This window comes from Triticum urartu, chromosome 1A, assembly GCF_056163025.1.
Source record: "Triticum urartu cultivar PI428250 chromosome 1A, HENAU_Tu73, whole genome shotgun sequence".
Classification (NCBI taxonomy): Eukaryota; Viridiplantae; Streptophyta; class Magnoliopsida; order Poales; family Poaceae; genus Triticum; species Triticum urartu.
The window spans coordinates 318437107-318447081 of NC_141873.1; the positions used below are offsets into that span (position 1 = coordinate 318437107).

A 9975-nucleotide genomic window follows, 5' to 3' on the forward strand; every position below is an offset into this window, starting at 1 on the left:
ACTGTCAGTTTGACATCATGTCCTCACAGCCCATGCGATTTTCTTTTTGGTCCACCTAGCCCACACATGACCCACTAATGTTGTCTGGACTTGATGACTATGGTTGATTGACCGAATCCCTTAGCGTTATCCGTGGACACGTCTGGACATGTCCATGGACATTTGATGTGTCTGTTTTAATGTATAGCTTTAGAGTCGACCTAATCCTCTCACTCTCAACACTAGTCGCTGCTTAGATATGTCGCCTTTCACTGCCTAGATGTATCAGCTCTCCTCAGTTGACTCGCCTCCCTCTTCTCCTCGACTTTTGTCCTAGGATTTGACCCCGAAGCCAAGCTCTAAAGCGTCAGGCAGCAACAATAGTAGCATGCAGCCATGAGCTGGCTGAGGAAGCTCAGTTCAGTGGCGCGAGCACGCATTGACGCAGAAGACCGACGTGGACTAGCCGCTCGAGAGGTACCATACGTAGTTTGGCGGCGCATCCAGTCCAACCCCGCCGATTGAAAGCACAAAATTTCTTTGACACCATCTGGTTGTCTTGTAGCAGCGACACCCTCCTCTTGTAGCGGTGGCTGTGGTGCGCGGCTCCTCGGCTTGAAGCAACATGGCTGCTACAGATGAGGATTATTGCAGCGGTGACGACTGCATCATGTGCATGCAACGGTCTGAGCAGTTTGCGGTGGCAAAAGGAGCAATTGGCAACGCGTTGGTGTGGGAGTTGAAGCAGTGTTGAGGGCGGCGGTGCGCACCAAAGTAGCAGATGCTTGGCGGGGCTCATGGGACGGGGGAGGAGGGCGTTTTTAAACGGGTCAGAGATGAGATTGATTTCTTTCGAGCAAGACGAGTTCATCCATTCGGAATAAGCTATTAGAGTGGAGGAGAGCGGTGAGTGGAGCCCCTAGGACATGTATCAAGCGAACAAAGCGGTCGACACGTGTGTGTGATCCGTCGGGTGATAAAAAGGCGGTTCTTAATTTTCTTTGAGTTCAAGATGTTGCAAAGTATATATTTCGTTATCATACATTAAATTTATCTCATTGTACTTAAATTGATGAAATATAATTATGATTAATGTTCTGACATACTCCTAGAGAGTACTCCCTCCGTCCAGAAATACTTGTATGAAGAATGGATGTATCTAAGTGTATTTTAATTTTAGATACATTTATTTGTATCCATTTCTACAACAAGTATTTCCGAAAGGAGCGAGTAATATATAAGAAGCAAAAAAAAATCTCAGTCTTATTTACATGCGCGTTGAAAGTTTCAATCCACACAAGCGCGAAACAAAAAAATTCTAAACAGCCCACTCGGCGCGAACTCGCGGTCGCTCATCTAACCTCCCCTGGTAGCCGTCGTGGCCTATCCTCACCTTGCCGCCACGGACCAGCCCTCACCTCCCCATCTTGCCTAGCTTCAGATCGACTCCACCCATCGCCTCTCCACTCCACAGCAGCCATGGCCGGGGAGGCTGGAGAGTGGAGACGGTTTGCTGCTCTCACCCCTTTCTATCCTCCCGTAATGTACAAGTGCACCCAGATCTCGTCTCTTGCCAGTTCTTTGCGGCGGCGTGCAACACTCGGTGGGCTACGTCCCTAGGTCAGTGCCTCCTTTCCCTTCCCAGGATTTCCTCTCTCCTCTCACCTTGTCTCTTCTTTCTTCTTTTTCTGCAACAACAGTACGCTAGCGGTGGTGGCAAGCAATGGGTTCGGCTCTGTTGTTCGCCATTTACTATATTGTACTCCTCTGCAAGTTAAGGTTGCAATCCCCATCTATTCTAGTCTGATTGATTTCTGATGTCAAATCCTTGCTAGCTAAGATGTCAAAATTGGTACGATTCACACAACTATGCTGGAAATACTACCACAAGGGAATAGTAGTAGTAACTTCGCTTAATTTGTACACCTAGTTATTCAGGAACAAAGTAACATGAGGAAATACGTGCATATTTAGATGATGCAAAAACATTGCCATGGTTTGTGCCACACTGGACTATTTGAATCTTGGTAAGGTACCAGAAATATTTTCCATAACAATAACAGAGGCCTAATGAAAGCAGGAGGATTCAGACTGATGAGGCTGTCCAAGATCATTGGGAACAAGGTGAAATTGGTGAAGCACGAGCCCTTGTCGATGGCTTCAGTAAGTCTAATTTCAACAACAATAAAATGAGAAACATTCAGATAAGGCTTTGCTGACAAACTTATTATACTTTCCTGCAATTTAGGTTACTACACTATGCTTAAGCTGTACAGAAATGAAGTGTTCGACTCGAGCATCAACACATATGCCTTCTGCTTCATCCTTTATGGGTCAGTATAACTTTCTGTTCCGTATGCAGTTACTATGCAAACATAGGCTCAAGTTTTGTGTTGTCCTTGTAAAGTGAATGAGGAATTCCTTGTGCCCCAGATCTCTCTTGCCTCTCCAAATTCATGACAGCGACATCCCTTCTCTTTGAGAAATCCATTATGATGTCCTCTACAATTTTATTGGCTTTTTCATTAATCGGTAGCTGTGTAAAGGTACAACTACATATACAACAATTAGGAAAATAGTACCACAAATGACTGAATATTCCGATGGGTAAATAGATTTTGTCTTGCGTGAATACACAAAATACATGGAAGTATATTAAGAGGTCAAAAAGTGCTAGTCTTTAGCCTTGTGGATAAAAGATGCAAAATACTAGTTTTATTTTTACTGTTCGTCTATATATTTTAGTTTCTATTGCTCAGATGTATGGTTTGGAAAGGAATGAATTACTGTTGTAACACTAGTAATTGTCGATGTAGTTTCTAGTTCCAACAGTACGTGATTAGCTATATATTTCCATGCATAGATGTTTCTAGAACAATAAAATTTGTTCTCTGTACCTTCCCTAATAAAATGTGTTCCTGTAGTTCAATTTAATTTCAAATGCATTGCATTGTTTTGCATCTCTCTCACATCTAGTCTTGTCATTTCTTAAGGAACGTGAAGAAATATTAGAAGAGGTCCGAGCTGTGAGAATGATCATGACATTGATGATGATGAGGATGACATCTATGGCAAAAAGGGAGATGATAGCTTTGGCGATAAGCATTGTGATAAAGTAGAGATCTGAAGTTAGTGGATAATTTAGCCGACGCAAAATTGTCTGGACCTCTTTGTCACTATTTTGTTTCGCATTCAACAATTCCTAGATGGATTGTTATGGTAAATGTAATTCATATGCAACTCATTAGGTTTGTAATACTTAGATGATGCTAAATTAATTAAAAAGAATTTTCATGTGCGGTTGTGTAATTATGAGATGTATTTGAAGTACCAATATTATATAATATTGTGTTATATATATCGCACTTCCCTGTGGTGCAACACCTCTTAGTGAAATTAATTCAGTGAGGGTTGACAAATGGCCCATGGTGCAACAAACATCTTGGATACAGAATATGCATACATGCACTTTAGACTGTCGGCGACTTTCTAAATTGAAGGTGCGGGCTAACCTCTCAACTAAAGGAATCCCCGAAGGGGTGTATGCACCATCGGTAATCACATTAACCGATGGTTCGGCTCTCCTCTCAGTTCTACGTAACCCTGACGGGTTGTATATACCGTTGGCTATTAAGAAAACCGACAGTAAGCAATAACTGTCGAATGATAAACACCCGACCGTGAACCGTCAGCTATAAGCGCATTCGACCTACTGGGAGCCAGGTGTAGGCAACAAGATATCTGACGGCTCACCGTCGGCTTCTCACCGTGGGCAAAGATATAATATGACGGTACCGTCGGCTATTAGTGTAATGGCCGACGAAGCATAGCCGATGGGAGATGGCCGACGGTATACCGCCAGCTATAAAAGTATCCGATGGTGAACTTAAATATCCGACGGTAATTGGACCCTCGGCTAAAACAGAATATCTAGTAGTGATAGGATGGGAGCACTTATGCTTTGAAGGTGACAAGGTTTTCATATGCACAAGTTTTAACTTTACATGACATGTATGGATAAGAAAAAAAATTAATCTGTTTAGCTGGCCGGGGATCAATACGTAGGCTTGTCTTCATTTCTTCTCTTTGGGACTGGGTCCGCGGTAAGAACCCTGCAACTTAGTGCAGATGAAAACAGAGCTACATATGATCTTATCTACATGATCATGCTATGCTCATGATATGCTTATGCATGCATGCATGTTTTCGGGGGGGCCCTGCGCTTCGTTTATTTCTCTGTTGTTCAGGGTCGATGCCTGGCTTTCTACAAAGGGTTACATGCACCATCGGCAAGTCTTGTACAAAAGGGTGGCTGTCGGGCAAGGCCTGACGGCTGCACCTTACGGGTAGAACTTACGGAGATGCTCAATGTTCCATGAGTTTTGCAATTGAATGCCATCTCCGGTCTCTAGACGGACTGCGCCGGGTCTGGTGACTCGTATTACCCGGTAAGGGCCTTCCCACTTCGGCGTCAACTTGTTTGCACCCTTGGCGGATTGAATGCGCCTAAGGATAAGGTCGCCTTCCTCAAGGCTCCGGGCACGAACCCTGCGGCTGTGATAAGGGTGTAGGGCTTGCTTGTAGCATGCGGCACGCGTAGCGGCCCGGAGACGATTCTCCTCAAGTAGCACAACATCTTCACGCCAGTGCCGTTCTTGCACTACTTCATCATAGGTAAGCACTCGAGGTGACCCGTAATGAGTTTCGTGGGGATCACTGCTTCTGCCCCATAGACTAGGGAGAAGGGATTCTGGCCAGTAGCTCGATTCGGTGTTGTACGGAGGGACCAAAGAACCACCGGCAGCTCATCGATCCAATGCCTGCCACACTTCTGCAACCTATCAAATGTTCTTGTCTTGAGTCCTCACAGCACTTCAGCGTTCGCCCTCTTAGCTTGTCCGCTGCTTCTGGGATGGGTAACAAAGGGAAACGAGACTTCGCTTCCGAGGGTGTGAACATATTGCATGAAGGCGCGACTTGTGAATTGGGTGACATTATTGGTGATGATTCTGGCAGGTACTCCGAATCGGCACACGAATCCTTTCAAGAACTTGATAGCCGACTGAGCGGTCACCTTCCTCACGGGCTCCATTTCCAGCCACTTTGTAAACTTGTCGATTGCGACGTACAAGAATTCAAAGCCCCCGATAGCACAAGGGTAGGGCCCAAGATATCGAGCCCCTAGACCGAAAAGGGCCATGATAGAGGGATTGTTTGGAGAGCTTGAGCAGGCTGATGGATATTCTTGGAGTGGAACTGGTAGGCTTCACACTTGGTGACTAGCTCGACTGCATCTTGGAGGGTCGTGGGCCAATAGAAATCCTGCCAGAAAACTTTTCCAACTAGGGCTCTTGATCCAATATGGGAGCCGCACATACCCTTGTGTATCTCTGCCAACATCTCTTGTTCTTCTTCCTGGCAAATGCACTTCAATTTCACAACATTGGGCCTTCTTCTGTATAGTGTGTTGTCAATGAAATAATACATACTGGCCCTCCGGGCTACTCTTTCAGCTTCTTCTTGTTCTTCGAGAAGTTCTCCTATTTGGTGGAAATGGACTATGTGTCGTGCCCAAGTTGATGCTTGAGGCTCGACAACGAGGACCAGCGGCACCTCCTCATTCACGGGAGCGCATGCCTCAACCGCAAAGATTGGCAGTTTGGCGGGAGGGTGCAGCTCATCAATCAAAGGGGAGTTGTTCCCGCCAAGCTCTCCGCCGGGGGCTTCAGGAAGCTTTGCTGGGAAAGGCTTGTTGGAGTCCAGTTTCCTACTCTTTCTTGTCGTGTTGCTGGGGATACGGAGGGTTGAGTCAGATGGAGAACAAAAGTCCCTAGTTCCATTGGGAGTTTTTGCGCAGCGCACTTTGACATACGATCAACAATGCTATTTTCCGCATGTGGTATGTGCTCTGTTTGCAATCCTTCAAAGCTCTCCTCTAAGTTTCTCACTTCCTCTACATACGCCTTCATCAATGGGCTTTGATAATCCTTGTTCACTTGCCTCACCACAAGTTGTGAATCTCCTAGAATGATCAACTTTTTGATTCCCAATTCTGTTGCGATCCCGAGCCTGGCAAGGAGACCTTCATATTCTGCAGTGTTGTTGGTGGCCTTCTCCCGGTGGAAATGCATCTGAACCACGTACTTGAGCTGCTCTCTGATATGTCCATTTTGCATCATGTTTTCTTACTGTTATTTATAATGTTTTTATCCATAATAATGCTTTTTGGAGTAATTCTGATGCCTTTTCTATCATAATATGCAAGGTATACACAAAGAGGGAGAATTTCGGCAGCTGGAATCTGGACCTGAAAAAGCTACGTCAGGCTACCTATTCTGCACAACTCCAAATGAGCTGAAACTTCATGAGAATTTTTATGGAATATTTAAGAATCATTGAAGCAAATAACTACCAAAGGGGGCCCACCAGGTGGGCACAACCCGCCTGGGCACGCTAGGGAGCCCAGGTGCGCCCTGGTGGGTTGTGCTCACCTAGGCCCACCTCTGGTGCCCATCTTCTAGTATATAAGTCATTTTGACCTAGAAAAAAAAATATGGAATGGACTTTCTGGATGGAGCGCCGCCGCCTCGAGGCGGAACTTGGGAAGGAGCACTTTTGCCCTCCGGCGGAGCGATTCCGCCAGGGGAACTTCTCTCCCGGAGGGGGAAATCATCGTCATCATCATCACCAACAACTCTCCCATCTTGGGGAGGGCAATCTCCATCAACATCTTCAACATCACCATCTCATCTCAAACCCTAGTTCATCTCTTGTGTTCAATCTTGTTACCGGAACTATAGATTGGTGCTTGTGGGTGACTACTAGTGTTGATTACATCTTGTAGTTGATTACTATATGGTTTATGTCGGATTTATGGTTCCAGCAAAACCCTTAAGGTTCAAACTCTAGGGTGCACATGAAGATCTCTCCTTCCCCCTAGCTCACTAACTCGCCACGATCTCAAAGCTCAGCTCGTCGAACTCGATGAACAAGGGACATAAGAGTTTATACTGGTTCGGGCCACTGATGTGGTGTGATACCCTAGTCCAGTGTGGTGTGGTGGATTGCCTTGTAGGCTGGGGATGAACAAGTACAAGGGAAGAACAACCTCCTGAGGAGAGGTGTTCTGAAGCTCGGTGAGCTGGTGCGTATGAGGGTGGAATGGATCCGATCCCAGCTCTCTCTCGCTCCTATGGTGGAGGCTAGTCCTATTTATAGAGGCCCTGGTCCTCTTCCCAAATATTAGGCGGGAAGGGATCCCACAATGACCAATTTGAAGGGGGACAACTAGAACAAGCTATCCTGAGAAAAGGTGGTCTTCTCCTGCCAAAGGCTCTGGTGGTGACGCCGCCGTGGGCTCCGCGATGACCTCCGTCCTGCTGGTCTTGGTCTTGTTGCACCGATATGGAAACCTTTGCGTGATGCCTCGGGACTCCTCGCCTGTGCCTGCTCCGTTAGCACCAAAGAGGAAACCGGTACTCTGCGCCCGCTGGCGCCCGCCTGGCCTTTGTCATCATGGCTTACATCACGTAAACCTCACGAGGTGCCCCTCGCCTTGATCTCTGTGCTCCTCGCGAGCCAGCCTAGCGAGGCTGCCCCTGAGGAGGTCTTGTGTCGTCCGCCTCGTGAGGCTTGGCCCCTCGCGAGGGTCTAGAGTGTTTGCTGGTGAAGATGGGCCATACCAGGCTGCTAGAGGAGCCACGCCGTGGGCCGCAGGCAGGCAAGTCTGGGGACCCCCCTTCCCAGAACGCCGATAGTAGCCCTCGGGCCCAAGGCGCGCTCAGACATGGCTTCGAGGCGAAGCCAAGGGGCAAGTGCGGAGCGCCGCGGGCCCCAACCGCACGCGGCCTTGATTGACACGTGGCGACTGACGGGACGTGGGCATCTCCGCTTCCCCATGCTGCCTTGGCAACTGCCCGACTTGACGAGTCCCTGGTGCATGCAGAAAAGCCATCATTACCTACGATCGTGGGGTTCGTCGGTTGGCCTTCTCCCGCTATAAATGGGGAGGGGGTGGAGCCCCCATCGCCCATCTCTCCCTCCGTTCTGCTTGCTTCTTCTTCCTGGCTTCGCTGCTTCGCTGCGTCATCCATGGCGCCAATACAGAGGTTTTCCGCCGTCGAGAAGGGAAAAGCCCCCCATGAAGAGCTTGGGCCTCTCCCGCCGAAGAAGAGGCTTGCCTGCCCTCGCGATGTCGTCGTAAGGCCGGAGGTGTCGAGGCCTTGGAATGAATGTCCTCCCCTCGGCTATCCGCTGCCCTTGTACGCCCAGGAAGCGGACTTCGGAGGAGGAGGCAGGGACCGACGCCCCTCGAGCCACGGCCGCAGTGCCCGTGCAATGGTGGCGCGTGCCGTCGCCCCGCGAACTCACGCCGAGGGCTCCTCGCGTGAACTTGTGGTGTGGGCGGTGATGCCACCGCATACGTGGATCCGGTTCCCGCCGTTCTTCTCCGGCGAAATGCCGCCGCGGGGTCCCCTCGAGCTATGGCTATAGCACGCTAAGTGTGATGCCCCAACGACGAGGGCAGAGGTTGAGGTCGTCTCCCCGAGCAAGATCTTCATGACCCGCGGATGGGGTGAGATCGCCCAGGTTTTCCATGCGGAGGGAGCCCTCGCCATCCACTTCGAATACGATGGCGCCTCCATGATGTTCTTCAAGGTCTTCGACGAGGAAGGCCGCCACCTAGAGTGCTGCCCTGGAGGGGGTCATCTGGATGGCACGGAAGCAGGAGCCGGTCCTGCCGCTGGCCTAGCTAGTAGTTCCTCCAGCAGCGGTGATGCCGCTTGGGAGTCCAACGACTCTTCCTAGACCTACGAGGCTCTGAAGGTGAGCGACGACAGCTACGTGCCCCCGAGCTCTCATGTGCCCGGAACGCGGCCGCAGCGTCCGCCCGCCGCCGCCGTTGATCTGGATGGGGTTGGCGTCAGCCTCCCGTGGCCCACTGTTGATGATGGCGTCAGCGGCGATGACACTTGTAGATAGGGCTCCTAGAAACCTTCTTCTTTTGTTCCCTGCGAGGAATCGAGACGAACCCCATGGGGGCGTGTAAAGGATCTGTAGTGCCCGTTGGTTAATATTGTCCGTATTATGAAGATGTACGACTACATGTCCTGCTTCGACTCAGTCCCCCCTTTCCAACTTCGCGGTAGCTTGGTGCCCTACGCCGACAGGTCCCGGTCCCCAGGCAGGCTGCAGCCGTCGCTGGTATGCCAGGTCACGATGCCTTGGTCAAGGCCAGGAGGTGAGCGGCCCGAGGTCCAATAAGAGCTCCAGAGGCGTGATGCTCAAGAGGCCCCTTTAGCCCGCAAGCAGCTACCTAAGGATAGGAAAGGAAGGCGGCGTCGCCGTAGCAAGGCTGCAAGAAATGAGAATCCTATGCCGCAGCACTTGGCTGACCTGAGTGCGAAACTTATCTTAGCGGTCCAGAGTCGATTCCTTGTGCTGTGCCAGGCTCGTGCGTCAATGGCCATAGTGTAGCCGAGTCAGGTACGTGCGAGCTTTCCCTTCTTTAACATGCTCTTCCATGTGCTCTATGTCCTCGGGTCGGGGCCCTCGAGCGAGCTCAGCCGCCGCTGGTATGCCAGGTCGCGATGCCGTGGTCAAGGCCAGGGGGTGAGGGCTGGAGAGCCAGTAAGAGCTCCTGAGGCGCAATGCTCAGGTGTGCCCCCTTTAACGTGCAAGTGAATTGCATGGGAAAAGAAGGAGCCCGCGGTACCACCCGCTGTCATCCACGGGAGGTTCCTATAGGTTAGTCGGAGAGAGAGCATAGCCCATGGTCGCACTGGTTACCTAGCTGCTGATTGCTCCACCAAAAGACGAAGGCACCGAGGATCTGATGAGGTGACGTGTGCGGAGCGGGCCACAAGCCAGAGCTCGATCTCTCAGATTTATCAACGTTGTAGGGACAGACCCGAGCACAAGCACCATGCCAGTATGTGGAGATTTCTCCATGGGGTAAACAGGAGATTGGTCAGAAACGCGGGATGCCGCGAGATG

At 49.9% G+C, this 9975-nt stretch overlaps 1 long non-coding RNA gene across 3 annotated transcripts; it reads left to right on the plus strand.

Moving 5' to 3' along the window:
• Positions 1-1300: 1300 nt before the first annotated feature.
• Positions 1301-3306, plus strand: LOC147991048 (uncharacterized). 3 transcript variants are annotated; one of them, XR_015610977.1, is made up of 5 exons: positions 1301-1599; positions 1680-1758; positions 2060-2142; positions 2228-2312; positions 2973-3306. It is a non-coding gene; the product is annotated as an uncharacterized LOC147991048 (long non-coding RNA). The 3 variants fall into 3 exon arrangements; XR_015610960.1 differs by having other exon boundaries at positions 1301-1758; XR_015611004.1 differs by lacking the exon at positions 1680-1758 and having other exon boundaries at positions 1303-1599.
• The last annotated feature ends 6669 nt before the right edge of the window (positions 3307-9975 follow it).